We start from the raw sequence: 26,558 nt of genomic DNA on the forward strand, positions 1-26,558 counted from the left end.
TCATGGGTTGTAACTTGTAACTAAATTTTTTATCAGGGGTTGTAACCGTCGGCCCAATATGGGTGTTTTGATTAATTTTAAAAAGTCCAAAATGGATCATAACCACAAACATAAACAGATAGAACACGAAGAGTAGATGAAGTTTCATACCTCGATCGACGGAAATGGTAGCCGGAGTCGCCAAAAAATGCTCCGAAGCCCCCCACATTTCCAGTCGTTCCAGCCACCAATCCTTGGGTTTTCGAACTGGGAAATGGCCTGGTTTAGATAAAGGATGTCAATACGAAATTTTTGAGACCAATCTTGCTTGAAACGGTCTGCAGACGGCGAAAAAATCACCGGTCAAAGTTCGGCGTCGCGGAGAGAGAATAGAGAGAAGTCGGGGAGATAGAGAAGTGGCGCGGAAGAGAGAAAATGATGTGTAAAAAATCTGACCATGGATATTTAAATTTTAAATTCTCCAAAATTACTATTGGTCTAGGGCTAAAAGTAAAGCATTAACAACAGACGGTCAAATGAATAAAAAGAAAGGTAGGTGTGGCCTGAATGGAGTTGTTATATATTGGCTGCTCTGCTGATGTAAACTTCGCTTTACCAATCCCACCCCCTATTTGCAAATATCTAAACTCTCAGTTCACTTGAACGAACTGAATCAATGTTAAAAAAACTAAATATTAGCAAAAGTTGGATGCATGTATTTTCAAATATTAGCAAGAAGAAAGGGTGCATATACATTGAATGAAAGCAACTATGGGTGCCAAGAAATGAAGGTGGCTGAGACTTTGGGTTGAACTACATGCAACTTACATAAATAAATTTAGGGAACTGGATCAGGAGATGGTGTGCATGCCAATTCAGCTTCCATTGAACTACGTTCCTTTTACAGCTACTTCTAAAGCAAGAAAAATAAACTTAACCGTTTGGCTTGTTCGCTATGTAGACGTGCGACGACATTGAATTGAATGAATAAAATCACTCGGTTTGTTCTTAAATGTTTAAAACACAATTATGAATGTAAACAAATTATATCCATCCAACCCATAACTATAAGTTGTGGGTCTCTTTATTTTTGTAGTGGGTCAGCAGAAAGGCCTGTTTAGTGGGCTGGTTTGGGCTGGACAAATCCAATTAATTGAACGTTGGTCTAGTCCATTGTTTGATGCTGTGGGTTGTCAATTCGGTTTGATCTTGTGAGCTTATTTTTACTCAGCAGGCTATAATTGGTCAAAAATAGCAGCTCTTGTTAGTGGGATTTTGCACGAGGTTCTATCGAGTGTTGTAAAATGTTGCACTTTGTCCACACTTGAATTGAATGAATAAAATCACTTGGTTTGTTCTTAAATTGTAATTGGAAAGCATCCTCAGCCACAAGGCTTGCAACACTAGAGGAGGGTGAGAGCCCAAAATATGGAAACCGAAACAATGAGAGACCCCAACCAGCAAAGAGCATCCGCTACCACATTTTGTTCTCCATATACATGGCTATATTGCCCCTCCAGTTTTGCATTTCCAATTTTTTGAAGAAGTAGTTCATCTACTTGTTCCTCATCATGGCATCTTGTAGTTTTAGTATCTTCTCCTACTTTCTGTTCCCCTAACACAAATTTCTGAGCATCCATGCCATACAACAACCGGAGCCCACAACTCTTAACCTGATTTTGGAAATCCTTAACGGGTCTCTTAAAACCGTCCACTTGGTTGAAGTCAAAAGAGGCCTCAGTGGCATTGAGATAGCCATTGTAGTCTACTCCCCCTACAAGTTCAAAGGCACTATACCATACAACCACGTGATCCGAATTGAAATTGTAGCCATTGCTTTCTCCATGGTTGGTTTCAGCACAGCACAGAACATACATACGATTCGAATTCACAGCTTTCACCATTATTTGCTTTGAAATTGAATTTACATCCAAACCCTAAACTCCCTTTAACATTATAGTTGTCGAATCAACAACAAGAGATAGAGCGAAACCCAAGAAATTTGAATCAAACCAATCCGGAGGAAGCTTGATATTTATTGAAGATCCCTCGTTTTGATAGCTGAACCAGTTTGGAATTTCATGTCCTGGGCATACAATGGTAACTGAAGGTCTTCTAGTATAATAATTCTGTGCAAGGGATGGACGTCGTGATTATTAAACAAATTAACAAACAAAAGTTAACAGATACTCCAAACTTAATTACAGAGCACAGGAAACTAGTTATCAATTGAATAACAGAACTGAGAGAGAGAGAGAGAGAGAGAGAGACGTACATTTGATGCGACTTCAATTTCTCCTACATCTGATGCTACTTCAATTTCTTCGGAAAATTCTACATCTGATGCGTCTTCAAATTCTGCTTCAAGTTCTACATCTGCTGCTACTTCAATTTCTTTGGAAAGTTCTGCATATGAAGCTACTTCAAATTTGTCAAACTTTGATGAGGCAAATGCCAAACGCATAATTCTAAGTTGCGCATCCGCCATTATGTGGTTCCATGTATTCTGATCCAATTTTAGGCAATTAGAGAAAATAAGTTCCTGGTTAAGCCCTGGAAACAAATTATATCCATCCAACCCATGTGTGAGTGCAGTCCTTGGGCTTGACACTGTGTTAAGCGATGTGCAGCCATGTGCTTTAAGAGAATATAGCTTTAATGGGAGCTCTGGTAAAGATTGAAGGCTCTTGCAATTGATCAGGGACAGGCAAAATAGCCAAGAAACTTGTTTGATGTTTGCAGGTATGCTCTCAATCATGGTTCCACTTAGCTTTAAATCTCATAATGAGGTTAAGCAAAGGAGGGATCTGTAATGTACTGCAGTAACTGAGGTTTAATACTTCCAAAGAGTGCAAACCGACTGAGAAGGGAGGCAATTTCTTAAGTTTCAAACAATCATCAAACCTCAGAGTAATTAGACGGTTTAAATTGTAGATGCTCTTTGGGACAAACTCAAGGTTCTTGCAATGACGAAGATCTAACTTTTTAAGCTATGGCTTTTGGTAGTTTGTTTCATGTGTTCTGCTGGCTCTTTGTGGCTTTTGCCTTCTATCTGTATTTCTATTCCCTGTTTTGGGATCTTTTGGAATACAACATGAAAGAGGGTAGCTCTTTAACAGCTGTTCCTTTTAATGAAAGAAAATTCATATCTTTCATAGGCTCCAAAATTTCTGAGAAGTCTTCAAATTCAGAGCAACCAGTAAGATCAAGTTCTTGATGAGATTTCAACTTACAAATGCTCGTTGGGAAGCTCGCAAGCCTTTTGCAATTTTTCAGTTCAATTTTAATGAGACCGAAGAGACATTCAATTGATGAGAGTAGCTCTTTCACCGCTGTTCCTTTTAATGAAAGAAACTTCATGTCCTTCATAGGCTCCAAAATTTCTGGGACGTCTTCAAATTCAGAGCAACCAGTGAGATCAAGTTCGGGAAGAGATTTCAATTTACAAATGTTGGGAGGGAGATGCGCTAACTTTTTGCAATTTGTCAGTTCAATTGTCACGAGACCAAAAAGGCATTCGATTGATGAGGGTAGCTCTTTAACAGCTGTTCCTTTCAACGACAGAATGTTTAGATGTCCCATAGGCTCCAATATTTCTGGGAAGTCTTCAAAAACAGAGCAACCAGTGAGATCAAGTTCGTGAAGAGATTTTAACTTACAAATGCTCGTTGGGAGACAAACAAACCTCTTGCAATTTGTTTGTTTAATTCTGATGAGACCAAACCGACATTCGATTGGTGGAGGCAGCTCTTTAACAGAGGTTCCTTTTAAACTAAGATAATTCAAATCTTCCTTGGCTCCAAGATTTCTGGGAAGTATTCAAATTCAGAGCAACCCGAGAGATCAAGGTCATAAAGAGATTTCTACTTACAAATGCTCATTGGGGGACACACAAACCGTTTGCAATTGATCAAATGAAGTATGAAGAGATTAAAGAGAAATTCAATTGATGAGCGTAGCTCTTTAACATTTGTTCCTATCAAGGATAGAATATCCGGCACTCCCATAGGCTCCAAGATTTCTGGGAAGTACTTGAATTTTGAGCAACCACCGAGATCAAGATTTATAAGAATTTTAACTTACAAATGGTCGATGGAAGACTCACAAATCGTTTGCAATCAAGTAGTCCAATTGTATTGAGACCAAAGAGATTCTCGATTGATGAGGGCAATACTTCTATTTTTGCCCTTATCATTTCTAACACTGTTAGATACCTTGGAAGCTCCGAAAACTTGCCAAGACATGAGCAGCCCTTCCCATACTGTGGGGCTCTTTCTTGTAGCAGCTTGTATGAATTTATTGAGTTTATTTGCTTTGCATGCCCTTCTGTTCTGCCGCATGGCTCTGCTTCTCCTTTTCTTTGAGTTGTAATCTTTTTTGGATTGCTCTCCGGTTAATGAAAGTTCTTATTGACCAAAAAAAAACAAATCAAAAGACATGAGCAGCCCTCTAGACTGAAACTGGAGGAGGGTAGTTTCAGCTTACAGCTGCTGCTTGGGAGATTCCTAAGGTCATTACAAAATCGAATATCCAAGTAAGAAATCTTTTCGTGAGACCAAACTGATGAAGGCAATTCCTTTATTGCAGTTCTAGACAAATTTAAGAATTCAATGTTGCTTGGCATCTGCGGAAGATATTTGAGATTGGAGCATTCTCCCAGGTCAAGATGAGTAAGCTTGTCAAGACACCGCTTACTCAAGACACTGAAAATACGAAGATATACAGCCAAAAAGATTTATATGCACCAATTTTCGACTTTGAGGGAGATCTGGGACTTTAATGAGTAGAGAAACTAAGATCCATCACTTTTAAGTTCTCAAGATTCTGTCATAAATAAAGAGAAATGACAGGACTTAATAACTTAGACAGAAGAAATAATCACACTCGAAGCTCAACAAGATTTTCTGGAAAAAAATTTGATGGCATAGATTTCAAAGGATATTCTTGCCAGGAAAGATAACAAAGAGAATTGGGAAGAGAAACTTTTAATTGGCAATAGTTGCCAAAGCTAGAATCGCCGAGATTGAGTAAACATAGATTAGACATCTTTTTGAAGTCTGCACAATCCAAGTGTGGTTCTCCAATCTTAGATCTGTTAAAGAATATGGCTCGAACGGTTTCAGTTCCCTGACCATAAGAGCAAAGTATAAATAATAATGCAATATACTACAAAATTTAATCAAAACTACATGTATGTATCCGAGACGAGTTTGTTCCTAGGTGTCTTATCATAGAAAATTCACAATTAATTTTCTTTTTAAAGAAGGTGAATGCATTTGGCTCTTACTGTATTATTTCTCAATACTTGACAGATATCCTCAGCAATGAACAACCTACTACGTTTTCTAAGCTCTTAAATACATTGTTCGTAAACTATTGCCCTACCATTTCCTGAACCAAATCTGCATCTCTGGGCTGTTCCATCTTGAAATTGATACGAGAGACTTATCAATGAGAACTTTAATTCCACCCGCAAATAAACCACTTATATCTATCATTTCCTTTGCAAAATCTATTGTCATCCCTTTATAGAAACATGCTATATCAAGAAATATCTCCTTTTCATTTTTGTCTAATCCATCATAAACTTAGTCTCAACATATTCTCAATATCTTGGTTGGGAAATTTTTTCAACTTATTCCATTCATCTTGCCAGTCTTCATTGTTGCGCAGTGAAGGAATATGGAACCCAAAATCTTAAGAGCTAATGGCATGCCTCTGGCATAATCGACCACCATTCTGAATACCTCTGTATAACATGTTTCAGTACAGTTATGTTTCAAAGCATGCAAATGAAAGAGCTCAAGAGCTTCAAAATAATAAAATCTTTCAACCTCTTAAATCTTATCAGCATCAACCAATTTCTAAAGTAGGCTCCTATCTCTTGTTGTTTCCAGGGCCAAACCGGACATAATCAACAACTAGAAGTTCTAATTATTTTGAATCATTCACATCATCTAGAACAATATTGGTAGGTATCTAAGCAAAGAGCATGTGACAGATATGACAGATCAGTTGGAGTAAATGAGAGAAAGATATGAGGGAAAGATATGAGGGAAAGATCAGTAGGTATCAACCAATTTCTAAAGTAGGCTCCTCTCCACAGATCAGTTGGAGTAAATGAGGGAAAGATATGACAATGACCAACTTGGACCCAACACTAACACAACAGAACATCTTCCATGATTGTCCATGTCCCTCCGGCTTCGATAGAAAATGCAATAAGATGGTGAATAAAAATGAAAATTGAAAGTGAAGAAATTTTTGTGTAGAAAGTAAATAATATTAGAAAGAGAAGAAAATGTATGAGGATTTGGTGTTGAAAGTAAACAATATTGGTAGGTATCTAAGCAAAGAGCATGTGACAATGTCAATGTTGATATACCACTAATAGCTAGAATAGAAGGCCGCCTAAACTAGACATATATATTATAAATGACAAGTACAATGCTATTACTGGTTCGAATGAATATATATATATGTGTGTGTGTGTGTGTGTGTGTGTGTGCAGAGAGAAGAGTGTTCTTATTAATTAGCCTAATTTAATTGTTATATATCAATGGTCCGCAGGGGTTGCATGGTAACAGCTCGTTTCACCTTCGCGCTAGTCAGATTTCGTGGGACCCGCCTCTTACCCAGACAAGCTTAGCCCGCTGGAACGCGCAAAAGGGCCTTGGGCTCCAAGGATCTCATGCACGCGTTTTAGATATAATATAATAATTGAAAACCTGATCTACTTACCAATTCGGTTAAATATTAAATATCTTTAATTCCTCAAGTCATGGAATCCGAACGAAAAAACTTTTATTTTAATGTAAAATTCAGCGTGAAATCAGGCTTAAGCAGAATTTTTTCCCATTGTTTATTTATTCAAACATAAATAAATTCTAACTACAAACTTTGAAGATTATAAGAAGATTGGAGTCATGTTATTTAATATGTAAATTAATAACATGATGCATGTGACAATGAAATCTTCATACTCGAGTATTTTCCAATAAGAACAAAAAACTCACTACCATCGGCAATGTCAATGACAATGTTTATATTTTTTTTGGACCTTGCAAGTGTCCGTATTTATTTTTGTGCGTGCTTGTTTTGTGCTGTGAGGGACAAGACATCGCACACCAAATTTCCAAAGTAAATAAATGCTCGTCTAGTAACGTTTTCTAAAAATGTCTTTGCAACATTTTTAATGAATGAAAACGAGAAGACTACACTAACACCAGTTCTGAGGAAGAGTTGAAACCCTCTGGCTAGACTATCAGTGACATATGAAACAATTAAAGGAAGCAGCAATAATAACTTAGTTTAAAATATCTCCTAATTGCCCTTAATAATAATATGCTCCTAATGGGAAAGGAAAAATGGAAGTTATGACTTTTGACTACTTTTGAGGCTGAGAGCTTATTTTCTGACGTAAAAAATATATACAAATTTATAAATAAACCCAATTCTAGACATGTATTTATAAAAAAACCCAAGGACTATTTAAAAATAGAAACACACCCAAAATCAACCCCAAAGCCAACTTGTTGGGTGTGTTTATAAATGGGTTTTGTGTGTGTAATGATGGGTTTTGGGTGTGTTTATAAAGTGTTTTGAGTTTTTTTATAATTTCAACCTCCATTTTGGGTGTTTAGTGAAACTCCCAAAAATATATCACCTTTGGATCATTGAGAGTCATATACCTTTCGAATGCTCTATCTGCAGACAAAAGTTTTTCTAACCCAAATTATTATTGGTGTTGTTTATCAGTACTCTTACTTTGCAAATTTGTAGGATAAAATATGGAGAGCTCTTGTCCTGCATGGTTAGAGATGAGCTCTTGTCCTGCATGGTTAGGACAATATTATAGCAGTGGATAATAAGCGGGATCCCTTGGTAGCTGGGAGGGTCCCGCATGCATGTTGGCTTCTGGGAGGAGGAAACCCAATTTATCAAACTCATGGTTTATTACGTAGTTTTCAAAATCAAGGTAAATTATCTCACATGCTTTGCTTTGTCATTTATCACCAAACTAGCAAGTGAGTTTTAAACCAAAGATATATCAATGTCCCGTGACGTAAATGTGATGTTTACCAAAGATAATGAATGTCACTTGGAAATGTTATCGCCAGGCAAGGGCTCCACTGTAGGATCATGTAAACCAACTGGCGGATCTATATGCCAAGGGCTAGCGACCCAAAATTTTCCAAATAAACAAATAGCTACATATGTTAACCTACACTCAGGCACTGCCCACCCAAGTCCCAACTCAACTCGCCACTTCTCCTTTTCTACTTTAGGTTGGGCAGAATTTCTCCTAAGACAATAAAATAGTATAAAAATTGCTTCTTCTTTTTTTTTTTTTAATGCTGGGAAAGTTTAAAATCCAACCCTCATTAAATACTATAGTTATCACTCTTCTAGTTGTCATTTTTACCCTTCATCATGTATTGTTTTCCTTTCTTTTTCCCATAAACATGTGATTGTGTCATCATTATTTTTGTCATTTGAGGTTATGTTCCTTTCCTCATGCTTGAAAAATCTTTATATAAAAACTTAAAAACAAAATACTATTGTTTGTGAAGATAAAATAACAATAGTCTTCTTATAGTTTCCCCTTCAATATGGTTACTCTTTGTGCATTACTATGACTTCTAATTGAATTTTTTTTCTCTCTTCTTGAGATTTATTTTTTCAATACAAATGATTTGATGGTCATATAATTTTTTGAAAGAACAAATAAATACAAGAAAAAGAATACATAACAGCAAATGAGAACCAAAAGCACAAAAGAGGAAAAAATAAGAAGAAAGGAAAATATGATGTGTAAACGATAGATATGCATATGTCTTGATTAATTTACCATTTATACAACATGAATCTTTGGTATGATTCTCTCATCCATTTTTAGTTCTTCCCTATGTGTATTTTTATGTTTATTAATCAAATTAACTTGTACTGTCAAATTTAGTAAGTAAATTTTTCCTATCCAACTTTCAGATCTTGGAACCGCCAAGGATAAGCAGCAATAGCGAGCTAGTCAGGTTTAAATTCGTCATCAAGGATTCAAGGAAGCAAACAAGATTTGGATAGCGAGCATGACTTTTCCCTATATATAACCCCTTCCCCACAAGTAGCCATAGCAAACAACAAATCATTTAGAGATGGTTAGGATTGAGAAAGTGTTGACAAAGACCGATGTTACTCAAAGACTTGGAGTGACTAGGGAAATGCTGAATATGATGCCTCTTCACAATCGAGAGCATGATTTGCCTGTCAAAGTTCTAGACGATATAGGTATGATTTACGAGTTCAATTTATCTGTCAGGGCTGAAGGAGCTTTAAAGCCTGTTTTCCAATACCAAGAATGGAGACTCTTCGTCAATCGCAGAAACATTAAAGCTGGGGACGTCATCTATTTCTGGGAGGAGGCAAGTGTGGCTCATCTAATTGAATATCGAATTGCACTGCTTAGAACTTTTGTGTAGAAGGCTAGATGGGAAAGACTTGGCGGTTCCAGGATTTGAAAGCCGACCGGGCAAAACTATGTACTAAACTCGATGGTACGAGTGAATTTTATTAATAAACAAAAAAAGATACACATAGTAAGAGGGGACGTAATGAGCCTTACTCTCAAATGCATCTATATCTACAAATACAAAACTAAAATAAATAAAAAAAGCAAATGCAATGCAATGTAATACAAAAAAACACTATTTAAATATAAAATTTAACCCTACGAGGCTTAGAACTCTTAAATTCCTCAATTATGGATGCATTGTCAATAGTATTGGCAAACTATCTTTCAATGTGAAGGATCATACAATCAGCAAGAAATTCATCACTTATGGTGCTTCAAAGTCGATTTTTAATAATTCTCATATATGAGAAAGCTCGTTCCGTTGTTGCTGTAGAAACATGAAAAGTCAACATCAACTGAATCAACATGTCAATCAAATAGTAGTTTTCCCCCAAAGTTGGTCTTAGCAACTGAATACTCAAGCCAACAGAATTGGCCAAACCACTTTTTATTAAATCGACGTAAGATTGTCCCTTCTAAGTGGCTTGGATAATCTTCTAACTCGGGTTGATATGGCCCTAAAAGAATATATTCTCTTTGCACATTATCTTGTCTATTCACCAAAAATTTGCATATTAGACGACGTAATCCTGGATCACGTTCAAGATAATTGATATTAAATTCTTAATCATCATTGGCTCTTTGACTCTCAACTCTTTTAACTTGAGGCTCAACAATGGGAGACTTTGGAAGATTTTGCTCATCACAAATTAAAGTAGACAAAGAAGTGGTAGGCATCGTGTTAGATGATGACCCATAATTCTTTTTCTTAAAAAACGACAACAAGTTCTTTATTTTCTTGGGGTTCTGATTATGAGACAGAAAGAAGTTGAAGTTGTGTTGATATTTTGCAGAGGAGAATATTTCTATTTTGCTGAGCTGAGGCTGCACTGCGCGGGATCCCTTTGATTCTTGGCTGGCTGCATATGTTGTTTAAGTGGAGGTTTGAAATGGGCTAGGCTAGTTGCATTGTAAATTTTTTGCCAAAATTTTGGGCTGGGCATGATTGAGATAAACTAGGCTGGCTATACTATTGTTAATTTTTTTGCCAAAGTTTTAGGCCAGGCATGAGCCCAGCCAGCCCATAGCTAGAAATGCCCCTGGGAAAGACACAATGATTATCCATCACATAAACTGAGAATTCATTCTTTTCTTGTATTGTTTATTATACATTAATACTCCAATTACTGGCGGGACTTGCGAATGGCGTGCCTATCGATCCGGATGGCTGGATGGTTAGGCCGAGCCAACGGTGTAACTAAATCATTCAACCAAACCCACACCTTCCCACCCCGCCGTGATTGGTGAAGTTATATAGAATTCCAACTAGCTACCCATCATCCAAGTGAAATTGCACTCTTTGGTAGCTAGTGCGTTGCCGTGGTATCATGATTCATGAAGTTCCTAGTATATGGCGGGTTTATTGAGTTTATTTGCTTTGCATGCACTTCTGTTCTGTCGATGGCTCTGCACACTTTTGATATAACCCAACCGGCAGCATGCACAACGTAATGACATGTAATTTACATAATCAGCCTCCGGCCTTCAAATACTTCAAAACAAACTACGAGCAAAGTCCTTAAATCAGACTTATGCATTAAACATTGCATAATATAAACTCTAACTTATTTAGGAACGCCTACTGAAATTGACATAAAATAACTTCCCAGATAATCAACATACGAGGCTAAAGTTTAGCCCGCGGCTGCACCTAGGCGCCATCCTAGGTTGCCTACGTACCCTACTAAGGGATCAAGCCACACATAGTTCTTTCACAATGTGGTATAACAACCTTTAACTCATCTATTTAATCACCACATAATCTCCCCATACGCCAGAAACGTATGGGGTCTGTTAACATGCCGGATAACCTACACCACGTGCGACCTCAACATACTATCACAATTTCTTCTCATACGCGCGGTACTACCAACGCCACGTATGGGGTCTCAGTCATGCCATGCGGATAACCTACGACCGTGGGACCTCAATATTATATCACGATATCTCCCCATGCGCGGTACTACCAGCGCCCATATAGGGTCTGTCCGCGCGCGGATAACCTCGACACGTGGGACCTCAACATCATATCACAATCTCCTATATGCTGGAACTACCAATGCCACATATGGGGTCTCGCAACACGCCGGTTACTCTTATGACACGTGCGACCTCACAAGCATAACACAATATCCTCCATATATGTCGGTACTACTACTAACGCCACATATGAGTGTCAACATGCCGAATATTAAATCGCGACACGTGCGACCTCACAAGCATAACACAATATCTCTCCTATCGCGGTACTACCAGCGCCACGTGTATGGGGTGCATCCACATGCCGGATAACCTACGATACGTGGGACCTCAAATCATATCACAAGATGGTACTTATACCGTGTAATCAAACATCTTTATAATATATATATATATATATATATATATACACATACAATTTTCACTATTGCATAAACCTCAACCACGATATAGCATCCGATAGTCTCTCATTGTAACACAATAAATTAATATTCTAATCCCACATAACCGACATATAATCAAGACTTGTCACTACGGTCATTTTAATCTTCCTAGAAAGGTAACACTACCTAAGGAGTCTCACGGTCAACCGAGGGTCAAACTACCCATCCTTGGTCAAACGGGCCCAGGGGTTCCACGACCTCCAAATTCCAATCTGAAAGTTCCTATAGGTTCTACAAGGTCTAGGACACATCCTGAAAGTTTGGTCTAGATCGGACGGTCGGATCGCTCACGATCGCACGATCGGACGGTTACTATAACCCTAACCCTAGGGTTGGCATTTTTGGAGAATCCGAGACTCCGTTTTACAATTCGTCGAATCCTACACGATTCTAAGGATGTCCAGGTTAACATATATTAAATGGGAGTCAATCCAATGGTCCGAACCTATCGAACCCAGATAACGCATAATAGGTGATATTCGTTCGAGACTCAAGCGGTAACCAAATAGAAATCCGAGTACACTTACGCGCTTGTGAAAAATAGAAGATCACTTTAGAACCTAAAGCGGTCCATTTTCCTAGCCCATGGGCCGCCATGAGACACGCCATCGGCAGCGTGTGGGTGCTTTAGGTGATTTTCGGTGGCGGAAAAACTCCAAGTGAGGCCAAGCTCCTATCCTAGGTGTAAAACCCATTTGAGTCACTTTTGTTCTTGGGCCTACCCCGAAAAATAGTTGGAAGTGGCTGGACTATCGCTATCTAAAACCGGTGAACCTAAATCGAAAATCAGATAATCTAGGCTCAAAATTTATGAAATCCTACAACCATCAGCTAGAGCTCGAGGAATAGATGGATTTCCATACTGGATTACCAAAATGGCGGTCGGATGGACGTGAGAAGCGTGAGCGGTGAAATTTCACAAAACCGCGGGTTAGTGCGATTCCCTGTTTTCGTTTCCCCAGTATATTTTATAAATCACTACTTGGGCATGGACTGGTTTGAGGTTGGAAGAGGATGGCGGCTCGGCATTCATTTTCCAATTTGGCCCCATCGGCTTTGGTGGCGGATGAGAGAACGGCAGGTTGTTTATTGTTGTCAAAGCGTTGCGGGCTATGGTCGGCACCAAGACGGGGTCGTCGCATGAAAGAGAAGAGAGAGAGAGAGAGAGAGAAGACAGATTTTATCAAACCCTTTTCGTCAAAATTCGATTATGCCACTGAGGTATTTTTATCGATCTCTCGTTACAATTCCGATTCAAGCCCTCGTGTCTATGGACTCATCTTGCTGCGCTCTACGCAACGGTAAAGTTGGAATTCCAAATTCCTTCCCTGTCAAAAAGTCAACTTTAAACCTAATAAAATATTTTTGGGGCAAAAATAGTCTTTTATCTAAATAAATTAATATTTACCTATTTATTTTGGACCGGGTCATTATAGGATGAGCTAAATTTAGAGTCTGTTTGGTAACATTTTTAGAGAATGTTTTCTTAGAATGTTTTTAAATAATGAAAATAAGAAAACGAATTTGCATTTTCAGGAAATGAAAATGTGTCTGGTACGTAGATTAATTAGAAAACATTTTCAGAAAATAAAAACCATGAAAACGTGTTTGGTGGTACAATTTGAAATAATAATATGTGAGTTATTTTTATGAAAATATTTCCCATGAGAATGAAACAACTTTTTTCTGTTTTCTACAAGTAAACATGAACTTGTTTTCATTTTATAAAAACATTCTAGTGTTTTCTATTTTCGGACCACCGAACTTGTTTTTTCCTCATTTTTATTCTCTGAAAATGAAAACAACCCTTTAAAGAGTTACCGAACATACCCTTATATTTTGGGTAGATGGATGAGCTAAATTTTTGTGTCGTGAAATTTTAGCCCACATGTTATTTTGGGACGTACCAACTTTTTCTTTCCAAAGCATGCACTCGGCCACCTTATTGTCGTCTAGTTCGGAGGGGGTGTCTGCGTGCCGGCACTTGCGACAAGGATATTCAACTTACCAAGAAAAAAAAGCAGCCAAACAAATAATTGCGCATGAATCTAAACAATTCGTGCATTAATTATTAGCCTATATATCTTTGCAATGTCCAAGAGGGAAACCAATGATGACCAGATTATACTCAAAAGCCTAGTTAGATTTTTATTTTATTTTTATAATACTCTTATTATACATATACATAGATAGTTTTCAAAAATATTTTCATTTTCCATACACATAAAAAGGGTTCGATAAAACATATGCTTTTAAAATTAATTATACATGAACGTATGTATTTTTAACGTTTAATGCACATGTTTTTTATATAAAGTTTTTAATAATACATACAAAACTCACATATTGTACACATATTTATCACATATTATTGAATAAAAATAATATATATTATAAATTTTAAATAAATTATATTAAAATATTAAATAGTAGCCAAACTTTTCATTTGTATATTCACACGCATATTTTATACCTTTTATGTTTGTATTTTACTAAGTATGTTCAAAAGCATGCATATATAAAGTTCTGATCTCTTGGACTATAAGGGTCCAAAGGATTTATGGTCACTCATCGTTGGATGTAAATTTAACGATTCACTCATTCTTGTACTCCTTTTAAGAAATTTTTTTGAACCATAAAGGTGGGTGATCACAATTAGGGGTGGGCGCGACGGTATGAACGGTATTGAAACGTACAGCTACGATACTGAAAATTTAATCGGTATCGTACGGTATGAGATTATGGTTTGCCAAAATTGGTACCGTACTGTACCGTGTCAAATCGGTATCGGTACCATTTCGGTACTAAAATGATACAACTAAAAAATGAACCAATTCAATATTCAACACTAAAATAAATGATGCCTAAGTTACAAATTCAAAGATTCAACATATTCAATATCCAAATCATAATCAACATATTCAATATCCATCAATATGTTCAATATCCAAATCATAATCAACATATTCAATACCAAATCAACCAAATCAATATTTATCCATCAACAAATTCATCAAACCCAAATGGTTAAAACTCATGCCTTATGGCTTACAAACCAAAGTAGTTAAAATTATGCCTTATGATTTACAAAAATACAAACAATCCAAACATAAATGACAAAAACATAAAGTTATACTATTCGGTACGGTGCACGGTATTGACCGGTACCAAAATCTTGATACCGCTACCATACTATACTCTATTGGTACGGTACAGATGACGGTACGAATATCTCCACATACCAAATGAAACGGTATAAATCGGCATACGGCATGCGGTTAGAAAGTACGGTTTGATTTCGGTTTAAGATGCCCACCCCAATCACAATCGCTGGACTTCTGTGATCCAAGAGATCGGGACTGTATATATATATATTTACTTCTAGAGTAACTAGTCCCACCAAATGCTCAAAGGGCTTTGATTTCTAGCAATCCAAACACATGGCTGTACAATAGAAAGGTCCCTTTGCTGAGAGAAACCTCCTTGAAACGTCTTGGGATGACAAATTTTCCCAAGAATTAGGGTCTTCATGGGCTTCAACCCTAATGAATCGGGTATGGACAAAAAGAACAACCTTTACTTACAAATGAAGACGACAATAAAATATCAGGTTACAATTTTGTATACTGTGCTGTCAAAATACAGCAGATCATCGACATATATACATATGTAAAATCGAAGATTTAATCACCATAAGTCAATATTTAGGACAGTATATTATTCTTCAAATCTCATCAGATGCAGCTTGAAATCCACATCCTCAGCTTCTCAAGATACATTTAAGGCAACACAAGTTGTCAACTTCCTGAAACACCGGCTCAAGCGAAGATGGCGTCTGACATTATTTGCAAGATTAAAGTACAAGGAAGACAGGACCTAATGCTTTTCAGGCCATTGTTTGCTTGTGCTTTGGTATGAAACTTATTCTATCTTCTCAAGAACGACTCAGTAGCAGAGAATAGATTAAACTGCAACCATCTGTTAACTGAAACTGAAAAGTCCAATAATGAGTCATGAGTACACATGGTATAAAAAAACAACATTCTGTACGGCCAATGTATTTCCATTTCTCTTCCATGATGAAAAAAACCTTATACACACACACAAGCAAACAGCTTGAACTTTTGCCATCATTTTTTGCCCCATTTAATAAGAGAATGCTTGCCATTAGTTATCCCCCTGCAGAAGCTCTTACTCCACTCTTTGGAAGGAGGCCGTCCTTGGCCATATCACTAAGCACATTAAAAACTTCATCCATATTCCTTCTTTATGGTTGATGTCAACGAGTAGTTTTGCACGTTCAGATCAGATAGCTGACAGTTCTCAGTGTGTTCCCTATGACTTGACTCATCATTGTTCATCCTCTCTGTGAAAAGTGCTTTAACCAGCCCAATAACCGTCACAGTACGCGAAACAAAACCAGAATGCAACATTTCCTTGTACAGGTTGTATGCCTTGATAACATTTCCACCTTTACAATGACCATGAATAATAACATCATAAACTGCTTCGTTACTCGTGTTTCCTCTCAATCGTTGTCTCAAAAACTAGGTGTGCTTCTTTCATCAAACCCTTCATACATTATCCCTTTACTAGAGCATTATCCCTTTACTAGAGCAACCACACTCTTAAATTCACCATTAGTGCAGTTCTCTATTAGCGTATTATATGTGGCATCATCAGGGGCAGACTCCTCATAGAACAAGTTGAGCAGAAGCCTCTTTGCTTCCCTAGTTCGAGCTTGTTAGTTAAGTCCATAAATGAGCACGCTGTAGGTAACAACATCAGGTAGGAATCATTTTTGTATCATTTCATCATTCAAATGAAGAGCCTTATTTAAATCCCCTTCCACACAATAAGCATTGATTCATGTTGTGTACGTACATTCATCAGGAGGCATACCCATACTCAACATTTCTTGGAATAGATCACAAGATTCACCATGTCTTCATTGCTGACAGACACCTTGAATGAGTGATGAATGGGTAACAGCATCAGGTGATACACCCTTATCCATCATCTCCGGCTTCATTCAAAATGTGCTCTCCAATTCTTGATGCCGACAAAACCCAGTTATGATAGTACTATAACTCCGTACATCAGGGGACAACCCTTTCCCTGTCATAACTTGTAGGATTTGAATGGTATCTTCCATCCTCCCCAATAAGCAGTATCCATTGATAAGTGCATTGTAAGTCACAATTGAAGGTGATAATCCATCCCAATCATTTCCTTCAGACCATCATAAGCTTCATTTAAGAACCCTTGTTGGGAGAAACCATCAATCAACGTAGTATACATCCTCTCATTTGGACGAAGTCCTCTAACATGCATCTGATCGAAAAACTCCATTGCTCGATTTAAATTCTTTGCCTTACACTTAGCATTAATGACATTGAAAACATTGGGAGACAAGCGATTCTTCCGCCTCTCCTCTTGCTAATCATCTCAGAGAACAGCTCCTCAGAAAATTGAACAGACTCTTTTGACCTACTTATTGCATCTAAAATTGGCATAAATCCATGAACTTTGGCTAAATTAACAATATTCAGAGCCTCATCAATGAAATTCATGAGACAGGAAGACTTCCCCACCAAGTCGAAAACGCCGAGCTCAATTGCATATGCGAGAGTCATTGAGGCACTCGAAAGACCAAATTACCCCTGCGTCGATGGTGTTGACGGCAACGTCCTGCGAGGGGTTGGGCGCTCTTGTAGAGCTTGAAGCGAATGAGGATGTGGAGGCGAGTCACTTGCATTGGAAGGTGAAGAAACCATGGTTCCGAGCACCAGTGAGAACTTCACGGTTAGGGGCTGGTCGGTGGGACTTGAGAGTAAATAGGAGGTGCTCAGGTAAAAGCAGGAGAGAGAAGTGAGGTTGTGGGGATGGCGTTTGAGGTATGTGATTGCTCTTCTACAAAGAGCGGTGTCGGGAGGAGCACATGTGGGAAGGAAGATGGCTTGTGAATATGAGGTTTCATTCGGAATTGAATAAGTTAGAGGTTTATCAGAAGCACAGCGGGAAGTAGAACGGACTACGGAGAAGCGAAAATTACAAGATTTTTCAATTTCAGGCCCTCGCTAAGGTTCGGTTCCATGGTCAAAACCAGCTGTGGACTTTGCTCAATCCCCGCAGCTGGGCTTGGACATGGGTCCATTAGAGATGTTTTTTTTTTCCGCTCAAGCAAGAAAATGCTTGCCTCTTAGAAACTTATGTTTCATGCTAATCACAATTTAACATGTGTGTATAATTTTTTCTTATATTTGTAATGAAAGATTTCTGTAAATTGTGATTTACATAAAGAAAGAACATCTTCTTCAAAAGCAATCGTTGTATACTGCTCCCTCTTTATACGGTTTAATATATAAAATAGCCGTATGATCTTTAATATTATTGTGCATATTTTGATGATAACAAATTGTTCCTTATTTATCTAATATATTTCAAGTGTGATAAGTTGTAAGGAGCATGTATTCTCAAATGGATCAAAAATATTGTACACATTGGATTACTTTTGGAGCATTGAAGCAAAAAATCGATACTCAAGCAAATATTTCTTCAATACAGAAGAGTTAGGTTATTTTTGTAAAACTCTTTGTGAATTGAACATCTAAGGCTCTTTACCTAGATTGACCTTAGGCTCCTTCATGCATTCATATCATAATATATAAAAAGATGTCTTCAGTGTAGAACTTATAATGTCATCCTCTTCTTCTTCCTTTCTATTTTTATTTCCACTTATTTTTCATGTTCTTCATGTCAACTGAACATAGACCTTCATTTTTTCCCCTTTTATTCCTGACTTTGGTGCCAAGGGCGGATCTATGTATGGGCACTCTAGCCCAGTGCCCTTTAACAAATAGTGAGTCAGTGTACCTTTTAAGTGCAAAAATCTACACCAATGAAACAGATGAGTGCAAAAATCTTAAAAGTTAAACAGTAACTTGTTCAGTTCACTTTCTTCTTTTCGGTCGAATTGTGTTCCCTTTCTACTCGACATCTTTGACAAAAAAATTTATGACATCTAAAGTACGTAGCACTCACTACCTTGGATGGATGCTTTTGCTAAATGATGTTACCTTTCGGTGCATGGAAACAGTCAATTCGCCCATATTTTTCAAGGAAAGAGTTGTAGATGATTTAAAATGAATTTTACGAGTCTAAGTTCAATTTACTAAAATATTTAAGGAGTTTGTGTTAAAATATCCTTTTTTTACAATTTTTATTTTATAACAGCTCCTGCCTTATTTTGGTCGAAAAAGCCCATCCAAACTCCAAAGGGCTAATAAAAAGAGGTCGATTACCAAACCGAAAGGACAAACCTCTGGTCTGTCAAAATCTTTCTTTTTCGTTTTTGTTTTTTTTGCTCTCAGGAGACTTTTGTACGTGCAATGGATGCCACATATCTTTCTAGAGCATCTACTGTTTTTTTTTTTGGTCAAGTATCTAGCGCACCTACTTGTACTGGATGCAAAAAAACAAAAACAAAAAAGGTTCTTAATTTGGAATTATTGAATATAAAAAGCATCTACTGTTTGGCAGGTTGTCTTCACTCTTTCCTGTCATTGTTTTTCACGTGTCGCTAAATCTCTCTCTCTCTCTCTCTCTCTCTCTCTCTCTCTCTCAAATTAAAAATATCTTATTTAATAATTAAAGTCTAAATATGGTTATGGTCAGGTTTTCAAACTCATTGCCATATCATAGAGAAAGGTGAGAAACTTTCTTGATCAGGTTTTCAGGGCAACATAACAACATTCCCTTTGAAATCAAAAGAAGAATTTATTCGAGGGGAAATGAGAGATATTTTGTTCCACCACACACAATTATTTGATTTTTGCATTCAAAAGAATCAGTGGAGTTATAGAAATTCTTAACTTTGCTGCTACTATTGACTATTGAGAAAGAAAATATAAAGGCATATAATTTATAACATATTCGAATATAGTACTTCTTCCGAAAAACTAATCTTAAAAGCACATTTTGGGAACTCCAAGAACTAGGTGATCACCCATCCTGGATTGCTTAACCCCAAATCGCTTAACTTCTGAGTTCTCATAACTCAAACCAGTGAGCTCTCAAAAGGCCTTGCTAGATGGAGGTGGACATGTACATATAATGCACATCACCCCCTCTCCATTGGTCGATGTGAGATGTTACATTGGAGCCCCACCTTCTTTACTTTATCAACTCCTCTATAAAAATTCTGAAAAATCTCTCATGCATTTTTTTTATGTTGTCGCATTTGCAATCTTCTCAAATGTGCTGTCATCCAAGGCCTGATAGATGAGGGTGAGTGCCTTCTTGTCTTTCTTCCTTGTTTCCTTCAATGCCTCTCTCTGGGCATTAGTCAAATTTGCTTCATCTCCATGTTCGCCAATTCCTCTCTCTACGACCTCCCATGCATCATAGCAGCCAATCAAAGTCTTCATTCTAACACTCTAATTGTGATAATTATCTTTGGTCAGTAGAGGAACTTGAAATGGAGCCATCGAATTGTTCGCCATCTTCTAAACTTCTTCTTATGGCTCTGATGCCAATTTGTTGGAAGGTGATGGACCCTCACTCATAAAACTCACAATAAACAATATTTGGGAGAAGTTACTTTATTTTATATTGCTTGGGTACAACCAACCGATTACATGACTTTGGCATATATAGCAATTATAACCACTAAAGGTAATAAAGCCCCACTACTTCTAGTCTTGAATACATGTGCACCCAATCAACTTTTAGAATCTTTCCAAATACTTATACATCAACTAAATACATATCGCAGCAATCTAATTAATAAAGCATTTTTATTTTGAAGAGACAGAGATAAAGATGGAAACCCCACTTAAAGCCATGCACTCGAAGTTCCTTGGCCTACATGAGAGAGAGACAAAGATAGTGATGGAAACCTTACTTAAAGCCATGCAACGGAAGTTCCCTAGCCTACATTAGAGAGAGACATAGACAGAGATAGAGATGGAAACCCCACTTAAAGCCATGCACTGGCAATTCCCTGGCCTACATCTTTCAAGTGGGCTACTCTAAAATCATTTCCTACCTATAGTGACCATGATATCAGATTTCCTTTATATAGTAGCATCTGAGTGAGTTGAGCTCCTCTAAAGCAATGAAACATCAGAAGATAAGTAGCTAAGTGAACATTTTGTAGTTTGGTACTAAATTCATTTGTAAAGAGGGAGTGATGATATCGATGGATCTTGCACACGGTGGGCAGAAAGTGATCACGGCCACCGATGTTGGGAGACTTGTAGTGACCAGAGAAATTCTTGCTGTGCTGCCTCCTGTCAATCCAGGTAATGATATCTCAATCAACGTTTTCGATAGCCAAACAGATCGGGTTTACGTGTTCAAGTTAGCTGGTAGGCGCGGCAGATACCTGAAATCAGTTCTCCAGTCTCGAGGATGGAAACACTTTGTCAACGACAGGGGCATTGCTGTTGGGGACGTCGTCTGCTTCTGGGAGGAGGAAAACTCAATTTATCAAACACAATACCGAATTGCACTGTTCAAACCACATCTTTTTCCCTGCCACCCAGATCTTCATGGTGTCTAGATAGAAATTAATGAGTTAGCAGTAGCAACATGTTTGTTTTGTGTTTTGTCTAGTCGATCATTCATAGAGTGTGTGCTTTTTCATCTTCATGTCAGTGTTGTTGTCGATCAATCACCATATGTGTATTTAGTGAGTTTTATTCCTTGGGTGTTTGTCTGTGTGTACCTGATGCAAGTACTGTTATAATGTACTAGCATTGTGGCCTATATATGTTGAATAAAAAAAAAATAATATTACTGTTGTTATGAAGATGGCTGGATGATTTTCTGTACTTGTCATGATGTGATTCATTAACCCAGATGCAGGTACTCGACATGAACTGTGGATACTAACTATGAAATCTTGTATGTTGGGCTCAACTATGCAGCCACAAAATGAGAAATGGTAACAAAGTTTACAATTAATTTCTTCAAGGTATTTAAGATAGGGCTACCCGCGCTGCTCTAGAAGGAGAAAGAGAACAGAGGGAGAGGGAGAGGGGGAGACGGAAGGGGAGGGCTGGCTGTACAAAAATTGACAGGCTATATTTGAATGGAAGATGTATTAGGTTTAGGGTTACTACAGTAGTATTGTATAATGGGAGAAGAAAGGGTGCAGATACATTGAATTTAGACAACTCTGGGTGCCAAGAAATGAAGGTGGGTAGGACTTTGGGGTGTGATATGATGGTGTGGTTCGGGAAAGGGGCGTTTGGGTCGGTGAGAGAGAGAAGTGGCGATGGCTGGCGAGTGCTGGGATGGGGGTAATGGGGTTTAGGGTTTCATATTATTATTTTTAATATTTTGTTTTTGTATTCCCCTGCGACTGGTGATGGAATCCGCACTAAAAGCGAAGGCATGAGACTAGGTTTCAGTTTCACTTTGATGCACTCATTGTCAGTTTGATGTACTAGTTCATTAAACCCAGTTTTCATTTGTATTTCCTGCATTTGGCATCTAGTGCATGCCACACAAATCCTCAAAATGAAACATGATAGCATATGTTGACCCAACAGATGTCAAGTAAATAGCATATGTTGTAAAAAAGGAGATGATTAAATTTACTTTGTAAAATATATCTGATATTAGGTTCATTTTAAACATCTCCTTCAGATCTTATTAATGCTATATTTCTCATGATAATAATATTTCTACATTTAAACTTACATCAAAATGATTAGTACTAGTTAAAATTAAAAGAAAGAAGGCATGATTGAACAAAAGTAGACTAAGTTTCAGTTTCACTTTGATGCACTAAAGTCCAAGAAGAGAGAGAGAGAGAGAGAGAGAGAGAGAGAGAGTGAAGCCGACATGCAACCACCAATGCTCAGGGACTTTGATGCACTTATGTCCAAGAAAGAGAGAGAGAGAGAGAGAGAGAGCCCGTTGTTTCCGCGCATGTATATATGGATGGATAACAGTTTTAGGGACAAGTAAAAGGAGGTGGATTCTATCAGCAAAAGGGAAAATAATCATTACGGGAAAGGCCAATGAGAAAATCAAATGTATGGAAACAGCAAAAAGGAAAGGGGATGAAATGATTGCCGATACTGAAAGTGAGACAGCAAAAATCAAACGCCACTCTTGGCCTCTCCCTTTATTGCGAACTTGGACACTTCGAGATGATATGTTTGAATCATTACGGATCTTGGAATCTTCAATTGTCATCATAAATTTGCTCTTTTTGAAGCAGATTAATTAACTAGTTAACGCATTCATTCAAATGAAGGATTGAGGCAGTTTTTGCAACAAATATTTTGGACCTCCAACCAATTAGAAAGAGGGAAAGGAGTCCAGGAAAATCTTGTTTTATCAAGATCCTTATGAAAGATTTAAAAACTGTTTACTTTGTTTAAGAAGATTCTGATCAATTTAGTTTTTCTAAGAAAGCGGCCACAAAGTGAGATCCAAAAGAATCAATCATTTCCTTAAAAATCTCTAATTCATGTGATGGGCATAGATGAAAGCTTAAGGGTAGTTCTTCCTAAAACTCACGACTATGTCCAGGGCAAGGGCATCCATGGAGGATGCAAGATAGTTTTTTTATTAAATAAGAGTAAAGTCTTAGTCTCACATGAACTTCATTGTTAAGGCTATGAACTTCGTTAATTTAGCCAAAGTTTGATGGATTTATTCCTAGTGTGCTGTCATATAATGCAATTTTAGATGCAATAAAGGCAGTGACCTTCCCTCCCACTCCCTTAGGATAGGAACGGCGGCTAGGTTTGAGGGGGAGAGATGTGGAGAGCGTTTGAGAGAAAAAGGAAAATAATCTAATATTAGAGGGACCAAAAAAGGGAATTAATGGCATGTTTTGTGAGTGAATTATAACACAAAATATGAAGTATAAAAACATTAATATGAAGCTGGGTGGGCAAGGATAAAAATAAAACAAAACAAGAAGGAAATTTTGCATATAAGAAGGGAAATAGGACATCACGTAAACATAGCCCCTTGAACTGTTCCTGTTTGGACGAAATTTAGGGGGGGGGGGGGGGGGGAGGTGGAAACCCCAAAAGCAAAAGCAAAAGCAAATGTTATAATCAGAGAGAGAGAGAGACCCCACGAGAGAGAGAGAGAGAGAGAGAGAGAGAGAGAGAGAGAGAGATGGAAACCCCACGAGAGACGGCACGACAAAGAGATGCAAAGGCCACTTAAAGCCAGGCACTGGCAGTTCCCTGGCCTACATCTTTCAAGAGGGCCACTCCAAAATCATTTCCTAACTGGTCACCCTGATATCAGATTTCTCTTTATATAGTAGTATCTGAGTGAGCTGAGGTCCTCTAAAGCAATGAAACATCAGAAGATAAGTAGCTAAGTGAACATTTTGTAGTTTGGTACTGAATTCATTTGTAAAGAGGGAGTGATGATATCGATGGAGCTTGCACAGGGTGTGCAGAAAGTGATCACGGCCACGGATGTTGGGAGACTTGTAGTGACCAGAAAAATTATTGCTGTGCTGCCTCCTGTCAATCCAGGTAATGCTATCTCAATCAACGTTTTCGATAGACAAACATATCGGGTTTACCTGTTCAAGTTAGCTGGTAGGCGCGGCAGATACCTGAAGCCAGTTCTCCAGTCTCGAGGATGGAAAAGCTTTGTCAACGACAGAGGCATTGCTGTTGGGGACGTCGTCTACTTCTGGGCCAACTTATCAAACACACTACCGAATTGCACTGTTCAAACCACATCTTTTTCCCGGCTACCCAGATCTTCATCGTGTCTAGAAATTAATGAGTTAGCAGCAGCAACATGTTTGTTTTGTGTTATAATAATCCATAAGCCCTACCAATCTCTATGGTCTAGCTGGTCATTCATAGAGTGTGTGCTTCTTCGTCTTCATGTCAGTGTCACTGTGAATAATCACCATCTGTGCATGCATTTAGTGATTTTTATTCCTTGGGTGTTTGTCTGTGTGTACTTGTTGCAAGTACTGTTATAATGTACTAGCATTGTGGCTTAATATGTTGAATAAAAAAACATAAACTTTGCTGTTGTTATGAAGATGGCTGGATGATTTTCTGTACTTGTCATGATGTGATTCATTAACCCAGATGCAGGTACTCGACCTGAACTGTGGATACTAACTATGAAATCTTGTATGTTGGGCTCAACTATGCAGCCACATTAATGAGAAATGGTAACAAAGTTACAATTAATTTCTTCAAGGTATTTAAGATAGGGCCGCCCAGGCTGCTCTAGAAGTAGAGAGAGAACAGAGGGGAGGGAGGAGGGGGAGAGAGAACAGAGGGAGAAGATGGCAGAGGAGGAGACGGAAGGGGAGGGCTGGCTGTACAAAAATTGACACGTGACTATATTTGAATGGAAGATGTATTTAGGGTTACTACAGTAGTATTGTATAATGGGAGAAGAAAGGGTGCAGATACATTGAATTTAGACAACTTTGGGTGCCAAGGAATGAAGGTGGGTAGGATTTTGAGTTGTGGGTAAGAGAGAGGGGTGTGATATGATGGTGTGGTTCAGGGAAGGGGCGTTTGGGTCGGTGAGAGAGTGAAGTGGCGATGGCTGGCGAGTGATGGGATGGGGGTAATGGGGTTTAGGGTTTCATATTATTATTTTTAATATTTTGTTTTGTACTCCCCCAAAACTGGTGATGGAATCGCACTAAAAGCGAAGGCATGAGACTAGGTTTCAGTTTCACTTTGATGCACTCAGTTTCAGTTTGATGTACTAGTTCATTAAGCTCTTAGAGTCAAAACCAGCAAAATGAACAAACAAGCACTTTGAACATTCAAGATTTCTTTCACATGTAATAGTGAATGAAGATGTTAATAGTAACAATAATACCAAAATAGTGAATGGTAATTAGCTTGAGATCCATTTTAAGGTGTGGCCTTTTTATTTATTGGCTGCTGATGTAAACATTGGTTTCCATCTTTTGGAAAAAGAAAAAAGCACAACCTGAATGAGAATGAGAAGGAGAAGAGAAAGGTGAATCATTAAATTAAGTTCCTGCTGCACCGAAAGGACAAACCTCCAAAGGGCTGAAAGATTGGTAATAAAAAGAGCTCGATTACCAAACCGAAAGGACAAACCTCTGGTCTGGCAAAATCTTTCTATTTCCTGCATTTGGCATCTAGTGCATGCTACACAAATCCTCAAAATGAAGACAATCGCATAAAACTTGATAGTGAATGCCTTCAATTGTCATTTTCTCTCTTCCTGTCTCGCGTGGTTTTTCACCATACATATGCTTCCAGCTACTTCATCACTTCCAATGACAGGACAAGTGGGTCGCAGGTCACCCCAATATAAGGAGTTATATCCATGATGACATGCATCAAAGTTCCAAAATCACCAAAATTATGGTTCAAATGAATATTATCCACTTTTATTCATTTTTAAAATCCTTCTTTCTTCCTTCTTGGGCTGTTGCAGACTTCTTTTTCAATGTTTATTCATCCCCTCCAATGGGCAGCTGCACCTTTCTATTTCTCCTGTACCAAATTCCCTCTTGCACTATT

General features: G+C 38.0%; 2 pseudogenes; both read right to left on the bottom strand.

The window, feature by feature from the left end:
* Positions 1-1,382: 1,382 nt before the first annotated feature.
* On the bottom strand, positions 1,383-3,561 carry LOC148916249 (putative disease resistance protein At4g19520; annotated as a pseudogene).
* A 12,395-nt stretch (positions 3,562-15,956) lies between these two features.
* LOC148916250 (uncharacterized) lies at positions 15,957-19,142 on the bottom strand (annotated as a pseudogene).
* Between the last annotated feature and the right edge of the window lie 7,416 nt (positions 19,143-26,558).

This window comes from Prunus mume, linkage group LG6 (assembly GCF_029339155.1).
Source record: "Prunus mume cultivar Tortuosa linkage group LG6, ASM2933915v1, whole genome shotgun sequence".
NCBI classification, from domain to species: Eukaryota; Viridiplantae; Streptophyta; class Magnoliopsida; order Rosales; family Rosaceae; genus Prunus; species Prunus mume.